The following is a 13,997-nucleotide window of genomic DNA, read 5'->3' as shown; positions in this document are numbered from 1 at the left end:
TTTACTAGTAGGCATTAGACTAGTATTTGTTATTATGAAATGGTCTTTAAATGTTGAATTTAGTTTAGTTAAATAGTAGGACTGCTATCATTGTGACTGACCCTACCAGAATGTTAGTAATATTTAAAAAATAAAAAGGTCTCCAGCCTGGACAACAGAGTGAGACCCTTTCTCAAAATAAATAAATAAATAAATAAATAAAAATAAAAAGGTGAACAACCGCTTACTTAATAAATATTGAATACCTGTTTGTATAAAGAATGGTGTTAGGTGCTGAAAGGTGCAACGTTGAAGAAACCTTGATCCCTATGGTTACACATAAGAGTGCAAATATGATGGTATGTGGACCAAAGCCCCAACATTACCTGAAATCAGCTACCCCTCTCTGAAAAAGTTCCACAGGAAATAGATGCTAAGGAGAGGAAAAGAAAACAGAATAACATCTCATTACTAAGTAGGACATCTGCTTCAACCCCACTGTAGAATGCTGATGAGCTACACTGGAATTACTCATTTCACACTCCCGTAACCTAGAGCCCTATATTGGGCAGTTCTTTTTATGACATATGTTGAAGAAGAAAGATTATCTGAGAAGATGGAAGAGAAGCAAAAGTTGGGACCTTTCCAGAACACACCTTCCTGCTTGCTTTTGGGAGGAAGAATGTCCCCATGGAAGTCTGCAAATGGCATAACGACCACGTCTGTGTGTCCTTGAACCTTTAACTTACCCACTGGCCAAGAAAATGTCTGTAAACCTGACCCATCATAGCAGTACTCCTCAGTGTGTGTGTTTGGGATGCGGGTGCAGAGTGGAGAAGGAGTAGGAAGAGGGAGGAGGGTGAGGAAGGGTACTAATGTGCACCTTACTCCCTCTGGATGCCAATACTTGCCTTCAGGCAATTTTTCTTGAGGTGGAGTAGAAGATGTATGTGTGAAATCAGTAGTAATGGCGTATGACGTCCTAAGTAGTGCTAATAATAATGAAACTCTGAATGGCATTTTTTGAGTGTATGCTATGTGCCAGGAACTGTTCTAGGTGCTTTACTTGTGTTAGTCATAATTTAATCCTGACAATAGCTCTGTGAGGTAGGTGTCTTCGTAACTTTACATGTGAGGAAACTGAGGCATAGAAAAGCCAAATTATTTGCTCAAGGTTACTCAGTAAGTGGCAGAGAATCTAAAGTAAAGAATAAGGTGCTGAAGATCACAAAAGAAAGAACACTAAGCTGGAAAAGTTGTGGAAGGCATTTGAGCTCTACTTTCCTCAGGTTGAAAACATGAAGATGGACAAAGTATGTTTGGAGAGAAACGTTTGAGTGCAGGGAGGGTATGTGCCATAGAGATTTCCTGGGCTGGCTAGATTGCTGCCTGATTGGCCCCACAGCAGGTAACAGCAAGCCTGGAAGCAATACAGTCAGGAACTGCTGAGAGATTGTGGAGGTTTTGAAAACGTTGTATAAAAATATCTCTGTAAGCTTATTGCAAGCTACACTTTTAAATAGCGTTGAATTATAGGTTAAAGTTATTATGCAGACATGTTCTGCTTCCCTTGAAAGCTGGAAAGCAAGGGACAGCTCTCACTGCATCTGTAAATAGGCTGCTGTCTGTTTTTCTTTCTTTTTGTGGTTGTAAAGAATCATTCATGCCAGCGTAATGAGCTTCAGCAGCTGTTAAATGAAATTATATATTCTGTTCAACTAGGGCCTTCTAATGCTGCCATTGTCTCCTGGCCATCCTGGTGTCTTCTCTAGTACTGAGATACTTCAGAATCACAATGGTCTGAGTTGTTCTTAGTCCAGGAGATTCTGAGGTTTGGGTCAGACTGGGCCTGTAGAGTGAGAAGCTATTTTGGCAAAGGTAGCCATAAAGGGATGTTATTTTTCTGTATCACAGCTGCCCTCTTCAGCAAGGACTATGAGGAATGCTAGAGGGAAACTATTCACAATTTTCTAAAAAGGTTTTTTTAAAACGAAATTATTATTTATCAAGTTATATACAGCATGACTTTTTGTCTTCCAAGTAGAGAACTTAACCAAATTCATAGACAGTTGAGGCTGAGGGTGTTAAATGAGACTTGGCACTTCTTTTCCTTTGTGATGTTTCTTCATTCCACACCTGTCATTCTTGGAGCTTCCTGGTCAGCTCTTGTAGTATAAGTTTGAAGATTTTTAAATCTCAATCTATTACTCCTCTAAATTCAGACTTGAACATTCTTTTAAAACTATTTCTCTGAGTTAATTGTTTTCCTCTAGTGCATTCTAAAAAATGTCAGCTCCCCATGCACCACCAAGAAATCACTCTTCATTCTGGTACCACCAGGCCCCACTCTGGGTCTCTGATGTGCAGGAGGCTCACCTCTCCTGGACTATGCTGTGTGGGTTCTGTCCCTGTCACTGGTGGTGGGTGGGGTTATATCAAGGCACTTTTTGATGGAAAGGAAGTAATCCTGTTTGGGACTAACTGCACAAGTCTCATTGCCTTGGAGTTATGAAACTCTGTGCTTTTTTATGCACAGAATTTCCCTCTCTCCAAACACCTAATTCTCTCTCCTCCTCCATTGAAAAAAGGTTTATATTTTTCCACAAACATTTCTGCTGTATATTTATGAAAGGAAAACAAAATATTTGCTAGGCATTATTTGAATATGTACCAGTTAAAAAAGGTCTGTGGCTTATGGGTTACCATACGTAACTACTAAAAGGCAAATCCTGGTGAAGTGTTAATTTAACCAATTAAATTATATTTAAGAGTCTAAATATAAGGGAACCAGAGACTAAGCACAGGAAACATATTTGTATGAGGAGATGTGTACAGATATAAATTCAGTTTTATATATTTTCTATTTGTTTACATCCCTGATTTCTATAGGAACCTTCCATAGATGGCTAGTTTGTTATTTATAAATTTGAGCTGTTTGCACAGTAGATGTTACTTTATGTTATTCTAATTATTCATTACATCTGTCTGCTTTTAAAACTATAGCAATATATACCTGCTCTTATAATCTCTTCACTTTTATATCTGACTTTTGAAAAGGAAGTTAATTTCAATGAACAGTAATGAGGAAAATCTCCTTGAAGACTAAAACACTGCAATAAAAAGAGAAAACCATGAGAGATTTCCATATCTTGGTCTCTGTTTATATTACTAAGGAGATGTTAAAAATATCGTTTGGAGACTATCTTATATTCTATAACTAGAGCATAACTATCTGCTGACACATAGGCCACTTCTGAAATATTGCTTAATAACACATTTTCAAATACCCTGGTGCCATCTCAGGCAAATTAATCTCTGAACTAACAAGAGTCTTTTCTGTGCTGCACAGATCTTCTCAGAGATATGTAATAAATGGTATGTATTCAAGGACTGCTGCAGTAATAGTATTTATGTAGCTTGGCTAGAAACATTTGCTCTCTTAACAGTGGGCATTTAAGATGAAGACTGTCCCTGGCATTGTGTAGCACAGTAGGAACATTGGCCTGCTGACTAAACAAATATGATTGCCAAAGTGAATTATTAAATTCCAACTGGCCTCACTTGCTAGAGAATTTCACTCCTTTTTCTCCCACACAGCTTCCTACTTTTTATTAAAGGAACAGTTTTCAACTCTTACAAATAATTGCAGTATTTTGCTAGTCATTACTACAGCAGTTTCCCACTGTTTATATTTTAAAACTAGCACTTGGATTAGTCCCGTTGAAGCAGAACAAATAACTGTGTGTGCATCTGTGTAAATATTTATCAAAAATTGCTTTATTAAAAGTCCCAGTGAACTTTTGTTCTAACTGCTATACCTTGTGTCACTTCTGAGACAATCACATCATCAAGCTACTGTTACTTTACAAAACATGGGTGACTTCATTTCAGTATTTCCTTCAGAGGACTTATTTGGGAGACTCCCTTCCAATAGAGGAAGTGGGTTGATGAGTGCTGGTGTTCTCATTCCAGATCCTTCACATGTCTGAAAAGCTGCATCCTTTGTAGAAAATAGATCTGTGTGTGTGCCAAAGTACAACCCTGATGTTCATCAGGGCAGTGGGAGGAGGTCATATATTCCTTGTCTGTCTGAGCAGTAATCCTCCCATTTGGCAGGAATTTGAGAGGAAGTATTTAACAATGGAATTTTACAAAATTTAATGTAGCAAAGACTTTTTATATTTGAATGGGTCTAAGGAAGTTTTCTTTTTCTCCCTCCGATAAGTGGAGGGTGTTTAAGGGTAATGGTGTCTATGAATTTGTTGGGAAGATTTGGCTGTTTTATTGGACCTTCTGGAATAATTTGCTTTCATTTTATCATTTCCATGAAAGGTAGTCCTCAGAAGAAAAAAATGTGGTCTCTTAACTTCATACCAATGTTAAATGTTTTGCTTAAGGGGAATTAGTGAGGAAATAACAGTCTCAGGAAGTTTGAAAACTGTGATTTTACTCAACAACCATTGCTCTTTTAATGTCTCCAGCCATGCCAGAAACTATGAAGTTATTTTCTTTCACACATGCACTGTAAGACCTGGTATTTTAGAAAGCTTTAAATATAAGTAGCTTTATCTTGAAAATAAAAATTGTACGTAGTAGGGGAAAAGATGTTCTTATCATCATCCCTTGCTTCCAGTCACATGATGTCTCCAGTGGAGTTGCTGACGACACAAATTTCCCTAAGTCTAGCACACCCAGATAGTGTCAAATAGTTGGTTAGCAGTTACTGCAGAAAGTTAGAGGTCATCTGAGAAACAAAGGTAAATCCCTTTCTCCAAGAACTACTAGGTTTATAGGTCTAGAATAAAAGAAAGGTTTAGGTCTTCATTAGCCAGTGACCCAGGCCATCATAACACAGAGCAAAAGTTACCTCTCTGTGTTTGAAGTGTTTGAGTGTCTGCTGGGAAATATAAGAAGGAAAAAATAATACCACCAATGTACTTTTATTATATACTTTATTTAGACTTTATTAATTTCTAGTCTTTAAAACAGTAACTTTAAGGAGATTTACTTGGTATAGGATCATCATAACATCATAAATTCTTTCCCTTGGTTGGAGCATTAAATTACTTGGTCCACATCCTTATCAAATGGTAGCCCCACCAATTGGTCATGCAGACGATGTTTGGATATCTTCTGAGTCATATCATTACTGACACCATATTTTATGTATATAAAATTCATTCATTCACTTGATATTTTTTGAGCCCTTACCCACATAAATATATGGCAAATAGCAATGCAGTCTCTTATTTCAAGGAGTTGACAAGTTACAAGAGGACAAAAATGGAGGCAGTGATTGCATGAGAGAACCTGTGGTAGAGGTGCTGTTGAGAGTTTTAGAAGGGGTGGACGGAGAAGGTCTTTTGAGCTTAGTGTGAAAATCAGTTCAAAAAGAAAGATTTGAACATACTGAAACACAGCAGATCCTGGGCCAATGTATCAATGGAGCAGACAACCCAGAAAGCTAAAGAGCATGTGCAGAGGATGGAAGTGTGGAGAGCGGAGCCCTCAGGAAGAGCTGGTGGAACATGCTGCCCAAGTCAGCGCGAGAAGACGACCGCGGAAAGAACCTGCGAACGTGGGGGAATGGGACATCTAAAGGTGGGCAGAGGAAGATGCTGCAAAGAGGCGTCAAGGAGGGTGGCTGAAAGGAGCCTCTAGAGGAGGAGGAAGAGGAAAATGAGGCTGGAAATGTGAAGGGAGAAAGACCACAGTATCAACAGCTGTGAAGACCAAGGAATTAGCCTAGAACAGAAGGAGAGGTGTCTTTCCTGTGAAGAAGAAAGGATGAGTGGACGTTAGAATAGATTTCATCTGGGAAGCAGTAATGTAGAGAACAGAATGTACTTCATGAAGTAGGAAGTGAGGTAGGTCACACCTGAAGGGGATGAAAATAGGGAAGAGATGGAGGTTTGGAAAGGCTGCTGCAAGCGTTTAACAGAAACAAAAACATGCTGGCTGTGGAAGAGACTCTGTGCTTCACTGAAAGCCAATTGAGATTAAAGGCCACAAATTTGGGGTGGCATGCATCCACTTGGTGGCATGATTTTTTTTTTCTAGTGTTAAAAGTTCAAACATAGGTGCAAACAGGAAATATATCGTGCACTGGAGACCCCACCTGAAAAGGAAATGTGCCATCGTTGGGTATCTAGTGTACCATACCTGTAAAGAATAACATGATGCTGGTATTTTGGTAAAGTATACAAATTATACACCTGCCTTATCTAGAAGCAGCAGCAGCCCTTCCCTCCTCCGCTGTCTCCACTACATCCTCCCATCAGCATTCCAAAGTCTTTGGTTGTGCCATGACCTCAGAGTAATCAAAGCCCACAAATCTGGCTTGGCTCTGTAGTTAGGGGATATCTCATCTCTCTGACCTCTTAGGCTCATTTCCTTCTTTTCTTAGGCTTTACAGATGGACCTGTACACTTCAATGCTTAATTATGTACAGTAATGCCTGATTTATTTGACCCCATTCGGGAATGAGCTAATCCCCACAATTAAATTTTTCAGATACATGAATTATATTTCATTTAAAACTAAAACAACTAACCAAACCAAAAAGACAGTTTCTAAAATGTATTTCTATTACTTGATTTCTCTAAAGAGAGTAATGGACCTTATTTACAGCAGATTATTGATGACTTAAGGCCATGGTGCCAAACATCAGTTAATGGGCTACACCTGTTGAGTATAATGAACCCTCTGGTTTTTGGTTTTTTTTGTTTTTGGTCGAGGTTGGGGGACTTGGGCTTTGGGAATTCTGAAGGCTCATTGCCTTGATAGTTGAGACTGTCAAATCGTGTCTTTTATTACATTGTTCTGTAATTGCTAATCTTCCTATGACTAAATAGTACCTTAAAAGCAAGGATTATGCCTGATTCTCCTCTATTCCCCACTTTTCTGTTGGTGCTTAGAACAATGCCAGTAGAAGTTCCATAAATACTTGGTTGATTTCTAAAGATAGCACAGTTCTCTTAATGTTGGCTAAAACCACATTAGCTTTTTTTGTGCGTTTTTTTTGTTTTGTTTTGTTTGGTTTTGGCAGACATCTGTGTTACTCAGGTTGGCCTTAGTGTCACAACTCCTTCCTTTCTCACATGAATTGCTGTTTTGCCCCAGTTGGTGCTTTTTTCGCCTGTTACCGGAATTGAAGTAGGTATTTACATTTATCCCTAAGACTTCACAAGAGCTGCCACTGTCACTTTTCCCCCCATAGGAAATTTCTTAGAAATGCTGCCTATAAATTAGTTTTAGCCCATTGTGCTAATCTGTCATAGATTTTTTGGGGGTTCTTGATTCACTCTTCCAAAATATGCACTGCCTTCTTTAATGTCAAATTTGGAAAACCTTATTTTCCTCTAGTTTAAGATAGTAATATAAATTAAAATATTGTATAGAAAATGTCCAAGGAAGTTCACAGCTGTAAAGACTGATTCTCAACACTCTCCTCCAGCTTTATAATCTATAGATCATCAATTCCTTCAGTTCCTTTTTTATTTTTTATTTTTTCTCGAGGCGGAGTCTTCCTCTGTCACCCAATCTGGAGTGCAATGGCACAATCTTGGCTCACTGCAACCTCCACCTTCCGGGTTCAAGCAATTCTCCTGTCTCAGCCTCCTGAGTAGCTAGGATTACAGATGCACGCCACCATGCTCGGCTAATTTTTTGTATTTTTTTTTTAGTAGAGATGGGGTTTCACCATACTGGCCAGGCTGATCTCAAACTCCTGACCTCGTGATCCACCAGCCTCGGCCTTCCAAAGTGCTGGGATTACAGGCGTGAGCCACCATGCCTGGCCCATCAGTTCCTTTAGAGCACATTTGTGCAGCAGTTGTGAAATCTCCCTGGCTGTATTCGGATTCAGACTAAATTTCCCCACGTGGACATCTTGAGAGACTTAGTCATATAGACTTTGCCTAATACATTTTCTCTTTCTGCCCATCTAGTAATCAGATAAAAAGGGGAGGAAATAAAAATTAACACTCATGTTAAATAAACATCTGCCCATCTTCTCTCCAAACTTCTCGGAAAAGATAACCGATAATTGCTGATCCAAGACAGAGGGTTTCAGACATTTGTTTATTCACTTAATAAATATGTATTAAGTTGTTACTCTGAACCAGACCCTATGCTGAGAGTTTAGGATACGGCTGTGAACTAGTTAGATGTAGCCCCAGAAATGGCCGTTACTGCCTGGCTCTCAGAGAGACTGAAGGGTTGGGTGAGAGTGTAAAGCAGCTTATTGTGAGTAAGTGGTACACAGACTAGAGCTGGGAAATAGCATGTGCAGAAGTGGAAGCTTTTCAAGTTCCTGAGATTTTAAAATCAAATTCAATGTTGAGGTCTAGATGGATTGGGAAACTAGTTGAACTATGTAACAGATAACCCCTAAGAAACTGAAGTTTGGAGTATCTTGTTTCCTAAAACATTTAGTACTAACAGACTTTTCAGGCCAGTAATTCAAGCACATACTAGCAAGAGCTTCTTTCACATAACTGGTTAACATGCTATAAAAATGGCACTGTCATCTGAAGTAAATGTCTTTGAATTTACAACTGCAATATCAGAATTTGGACTCTTTTGCCACAGAGGGAAGAGGAAGCCCAGGAGAACAATGAGTCCGTTTTTTTTTTCCTACATTGCCTACATTTAATATTCTTTTTTTTTTTTTTTTGAGACGGAGTCTCGCTCTGTTGCCCAGGCTGGAGTGCAGTGGCCGGATCTCAGCTCACTGCAAGCTCCGCCTCCTGGGTTTACGCCATTCTCCTGCCTCAGCCTTCCGAGTAGCTGGGACTACAGGTGCCCACCACCTTGCCCGGCTAGTTTTTTTTTGTATTTTTTTTAGTAGAGACGGGGTTTCACCGTGTTAGCCAGGATGGTCTCGATCTCCTGACTTCGTGATCCGCCCGTCTCGGCCTCCCAAAGTGCTGGGATTACAGGCTTGAGCCACCGCGCCCGGCCCATTTAATATTCTTTTAGAGAATTTTCAAAGAACTGCTTATGCAATACCTATCTCCCAGTGTTTATACAGAGGGAGAAATTAATCATTTTTAGAAAGTCCTTTATTTGGGTACATATTATACCTGGGCTGACTCATACTGATTTTCTAAGTTAATCATATCCTATGCACATATCTCAAAAAGGCTGTGGGTGAAGAAACAAGATCATCAGCCCAAGACCCCTATTTAACCCTAACTGGGTTCCTTTTCCTATTTTCCAGTGCTTATCCCTGTATCTAAAGTTGAGTAGCCCCACTAGGAAAGACTGGGAGAGAGGAATATTTAATCACCCCTTGGAGCTTGCTGCCTGCAGGAGCCTACTTCTAGGTACTCAGCTTCCCTTCCACTCTCTAGGGATCCTGTAGACCACAGTGTTTGTGCTCAAACACAGAAGCTTCATGTGAGAAAAAAGTTTCCTTTTCTCCACTGACATATTCTTCCTCTTTTTCTTTATATAATTTCCTGCTGGTCTCTTTAATCCCCAGGCTTCTTTCAAACTCCTGTTTCTCTATATAGTAGCTTCCTGTACAAATGTATGTCACATTTATATGTGGAAACTTGCCTAAATAAAATTAGGCAGATGTGTGCTGCCAGATATACACATATGACTCACCCCTCACCCCCACTTGCTTCATTTAGTTTCCTGGACAGATACCACTTTACTAAGAAAGGCCTTACCTGACCACCACCTCCATCTAAAATAGCTCTCCTTCAGACTGATCATTTAGCTTACTGCACTTCCCCTTGCAGCAGTTGTCACCACCTGTGAAATTATATAATATCTTAATTAATTGTATTTGACTCCATGAATGCCAGGATATCACGGACTCACTGCTGAGTCTCTATAGCCGAGAACAGTGCTGGTACATAGTAAGCCTTTAAATTCTTTTACACAAAGAAGAACCTATTAAATTTTGTCAGTTAAGAACCTTGAGGTTTATCTTAATGACAGAGTTGCTATTATCACCACCATCTGTTTTAAAGTTGAGTATACTAAAATTCATAGCCTGCTCAAGGTCACACAAGTAGTTAAGTGGAGCCAAGATTCAAACATAGATCTCCTGACTCCATTCATATGACCCTATAAACTATCTCAAAAAAAAAAGATACATTAATATAAATATTTATTGATATGTCTTTGTAGAGAAAGCATAATAAGCATAAAGGCCAATGTGTTAAACTTTATCACAAGCAACCCTATTGGAATATGTCAACTTATCAGAATGAATAAGGCCAGAATATCAAGTATAAATGAAGCCTGTAGTTAACTGAAAGTTGCATATCAATCAGGCACTCCAGTTTCTCTGCTCAAACTCCAAATATTCAATGAGTAAGATAAGAAATGGCTAATTTGATTTTACTTTTCATTTTTTTGACCTAATTCTGAGGTGACTACTCACTGCTGAAGATTTAACTAATGTTGCTTTATTTTTTATCCCTCTGGGGAGACAGAAGAGATGATTGGGAAACACATGTTTGAAGTTTGTAAGTTCTGCTGCTTTCAACCCCACAGATGTCTCTTACTGCCCACTTGGGCCCTGGTGATTAAGCAACTAGATTTGGAGCCAGTCAGGCTTTTGTTTAGACATTTTAACTTTTTCTTGCTCTCCTTGCAAACTCCTCAGCCTTCAGACTGGTTGGAAAGTAAATGTACAATTTTACATAAATTTTCAGGTAATAGGATTTCAGCTTTTTCTCAAAGATTTTTTGTTTGGGAGGAGGCAGATTAGACTGAATTCAGAGTCTTGATTTTGCAAAGGTAATAAAAGACATGTTATTTTATAAGACTTTTCATCATAAGTTTATTTTATTCAACAAGCAAAATTTAATATAATGGAATAAAGATCTGTGATAAATCTGATCTGTGTGGATAATCACAATTAGAAAGACTTAAAGATTAAGTATCGAAACAAACTAAAATATTTTAATACTAATTTGTAAAAAATTCAGCACATTTTTCTTCTTTGCTTAATTCTACTGGGTCCTGTTTTTCATCAAAACATTCTGTCATGTTAGTATACAATAGCCAAAAAAAAAAAAAAAAAAAAAAAAAAAAAAAAAAAAAAAAAACTGCACAAGGGAGCCACCCTCAGTGCTGCTGAAAAGAAATCATTGTCAGAAGTTGTATTAGAATATAAGGAGTCTCTTATTCAGGTTTCCCTGAATATAATCAGCTACCTGAGAAACTTTTACATTCTTGCTCCTATTTTAAAAGCAAAGTCAGTTATTGTGTGGCAAGACAACATCTTTGGTTTGATCTACCTAAAAAGAGCGTTACATCCATTATCTAAGTCTCATCATTGTGAGACTAGATGCTGTCCTCTCCTTTGTCTTAAAAATTGTTGAAACGTTGGGAAAACCATAACAAAAATTCGTCCACAAAAATGATTCACAATCTTACTATTCAAAGCCAAATATTTTAGTTTTTGCCTGTTACCTTCCAATACCTGTCCATTTTTGTGCAAATGTAATCATGTGGGTATGCTGAAAGTAGTAGTATGTGCTTTTTTAAAAAATGTATACTACACATAGATATCATATTAATCACTTAAATTACTGTATTATATCCACATACCACATTGTATCAAATTACTGTTAAAATTGTTTTCATTTTGATGACTAATACTCCCATATAGTATTTTGGTTTCTGTCACTTTATTTCCTTATGATAAATTACCTTAAGCAATGTCACCAAGTCAAAAGCAGTGAAGCTAATAAAATTCTTTGTACTGCAGCCATGCCTACATTGTCTATATTATATATTAAATGTTGCTAATGTAGTAGTTGCAAAACGCTAACTCAAAAAAATTCATCGGCTTGAATTTTTAATTACAAAAAAGTAGTTACCTCTATATTTTACTTGAATTTCTTCTTCAGAGATATATCTCTGAAGTGAAGCAGAGATTCTTGATTTCGTTTTTGCATATTGAAATGTTAATAGGCAAGGATTGATAAAGACATTGCATGACCCCCAGAGAATTAACTTGAAATCCTATATAGTTCCCCATGAAGTTATAAGAGGCTGTAGAATATTCAGATACATCTGAGCCTTGTGTACTTTTAAAATATCAATCAATATTAATATCAAGCTTTTAGAACCAAAATGTACTTCCTTTCATTTATACTTTCTCTGTGTTGTGCATGTTTACATAGATGCTTAAAAAAGTAAATCTGAGTATAGATCTAACTCTTGGGTGAGTTTGAGCAAGTTTAAGTGTCAGCTTCCTCTTCTGTGTGGAGTTATTTGCGGCGTTATGATAATTAGCACTTAGCGCAGTGCTTGGAACGTGGAAATCACTGAAAAATGTTAGCTATTAATATTATGAAAGCCTGATTAATCATTAATCCAGAACTGTTTTAGCATGTGGTTTATTCAGGTAATTCAATGGAAGAACTATTTTTACATTTTAATTAGTACATTTTCTTTTTCTAACTATTTGGAGAATTTGTAATACTCAGTTTTAACAGTAATTGATGGAATTACAGCTGTAAACATGTTGTACCAGCTGTGTTTTCTGAAGCAAATCTAAGTGATAAAAGCATGTTGTCATCATCACCAAGTACATATAATCCTTACCCACATGGAGGAGTGTGCAGTTAGTAGTATAATGTGGTAAACATGATTATTGCCCATTTTGACCTTATAAACCTATAAGGCAACACAATGACCAAGATAGAGACAGTTGCTGTTTCACAAGTCAACAATGGATGATTGTAGGAGACTCCACTTTTAATGGGAAGCAAACTATCATAATGGAAAATAGCCAGATAGATTAAAGCTTAAGCCATTGAGGTTGAGTGGCATACCTCTTATGGATAGCATATAGTTGTGCCTGGCTTTTATATACAGCTTGACCCCAACAGGCCTTTTCATTAGAGTGTTTAGTCCACTTACATTTACTGTAATTAGTGATCTAGTTGAATTTAGTTCTGCCACTTTACTGTTTGTTTTCTATTTTTCTCATGTATTGCTTATTCCTCAGTCCTTCCTTTCCTGATTTCTTTTGTGTTAAACGTTATTTTACCATTTTAATTCTGTTGTCTTTTTAAAGCTACGTTTCTTTGCATTCTTCTTATCATGATTACTATAGGGACTATAATATGCTTATTTAATTTATCACAATGAAAACTGTTTATGAATTAACTTTGGTTTTACATATATAAATCTTGCAACACTGAAGTTCTGCTTACCTCCTCTCTATCCTTTGGTGCTATTATTGCCATATACATTACATCTATATTTTTTAAAACACAAAATGTAGTGCTACAGGTTTGTCTTCAAGAAACTAAGAAAAGTGTGAAAAGGATGTTAAAATATCTGGGTAGTTATTAAAATAAATTATCTCTAAAATGAATTTTATAATTTGTTATTATAATTTTATTAGTTAGAATTTTCAATTGTTATTTTTTATATCTTTAAGAAGTGAACCCAGTATAGAGTGTAGAACAAGAAAAGTGTCAGGCAGTCAGCTGGACTCACTCACTTGTTCCAGTCAAATGACAAGTCTGTTTCAGTCAAATGACAGATCACCATAATCATATGGACCTTCAGGTTTTCCCACCAATATGAAATCCTTGACCCATAAATATCTACTTACTGTATTATAAATCATGTAGCATTCATTAATCACTATTTACAGGTTTTTTAAAAATAAGGCTTGTGCCTTTTCTCATCTGTTTAGAATATTCAGTTTAGTAACTGTATGGCAACATAAGTTACTGACATGGAAAGCCTTGTAATACAGTACTCATTTACTTACGATGTGTAGTTTTCGCATTTCTTTACAATTGAATGGAAAAATTACCAGCAGTGCTTTGGGTTATAGTGACACCTGGTGGTGTGGTTTGAGGTTTAAAAAAAATTCTTTTTAAATTTGTTACTGTTTTTTTCTAGAACATTTTTTGTAAGGAATCATTTTATCAACTAGGATGATAAGAGGCCTTTCCCATCCTGGTTGCACATCACTTTCTATAACAGACGACTTGGGCCAGAAGCCCTGATGGAGAAAGCAGACA

This window comes from Macaca thibetana, chromosome 4, assembly GCF_024542745.1.
Source record: "Macaca thibetana thibetana isolate TM-01 chromosome 4, ASM2454274v1, whole genome shotgun sequence".
NCBI lineage: Eukaryota > Metazoa > Chordata > Mammalia > Primates > Cercopithecidae > Macaca > Macaca thibetana.
The sequence above is the reverse complement of the archived record's forward strand: the minus strand, read 5'-3'. Positions refer to the sequence as shown.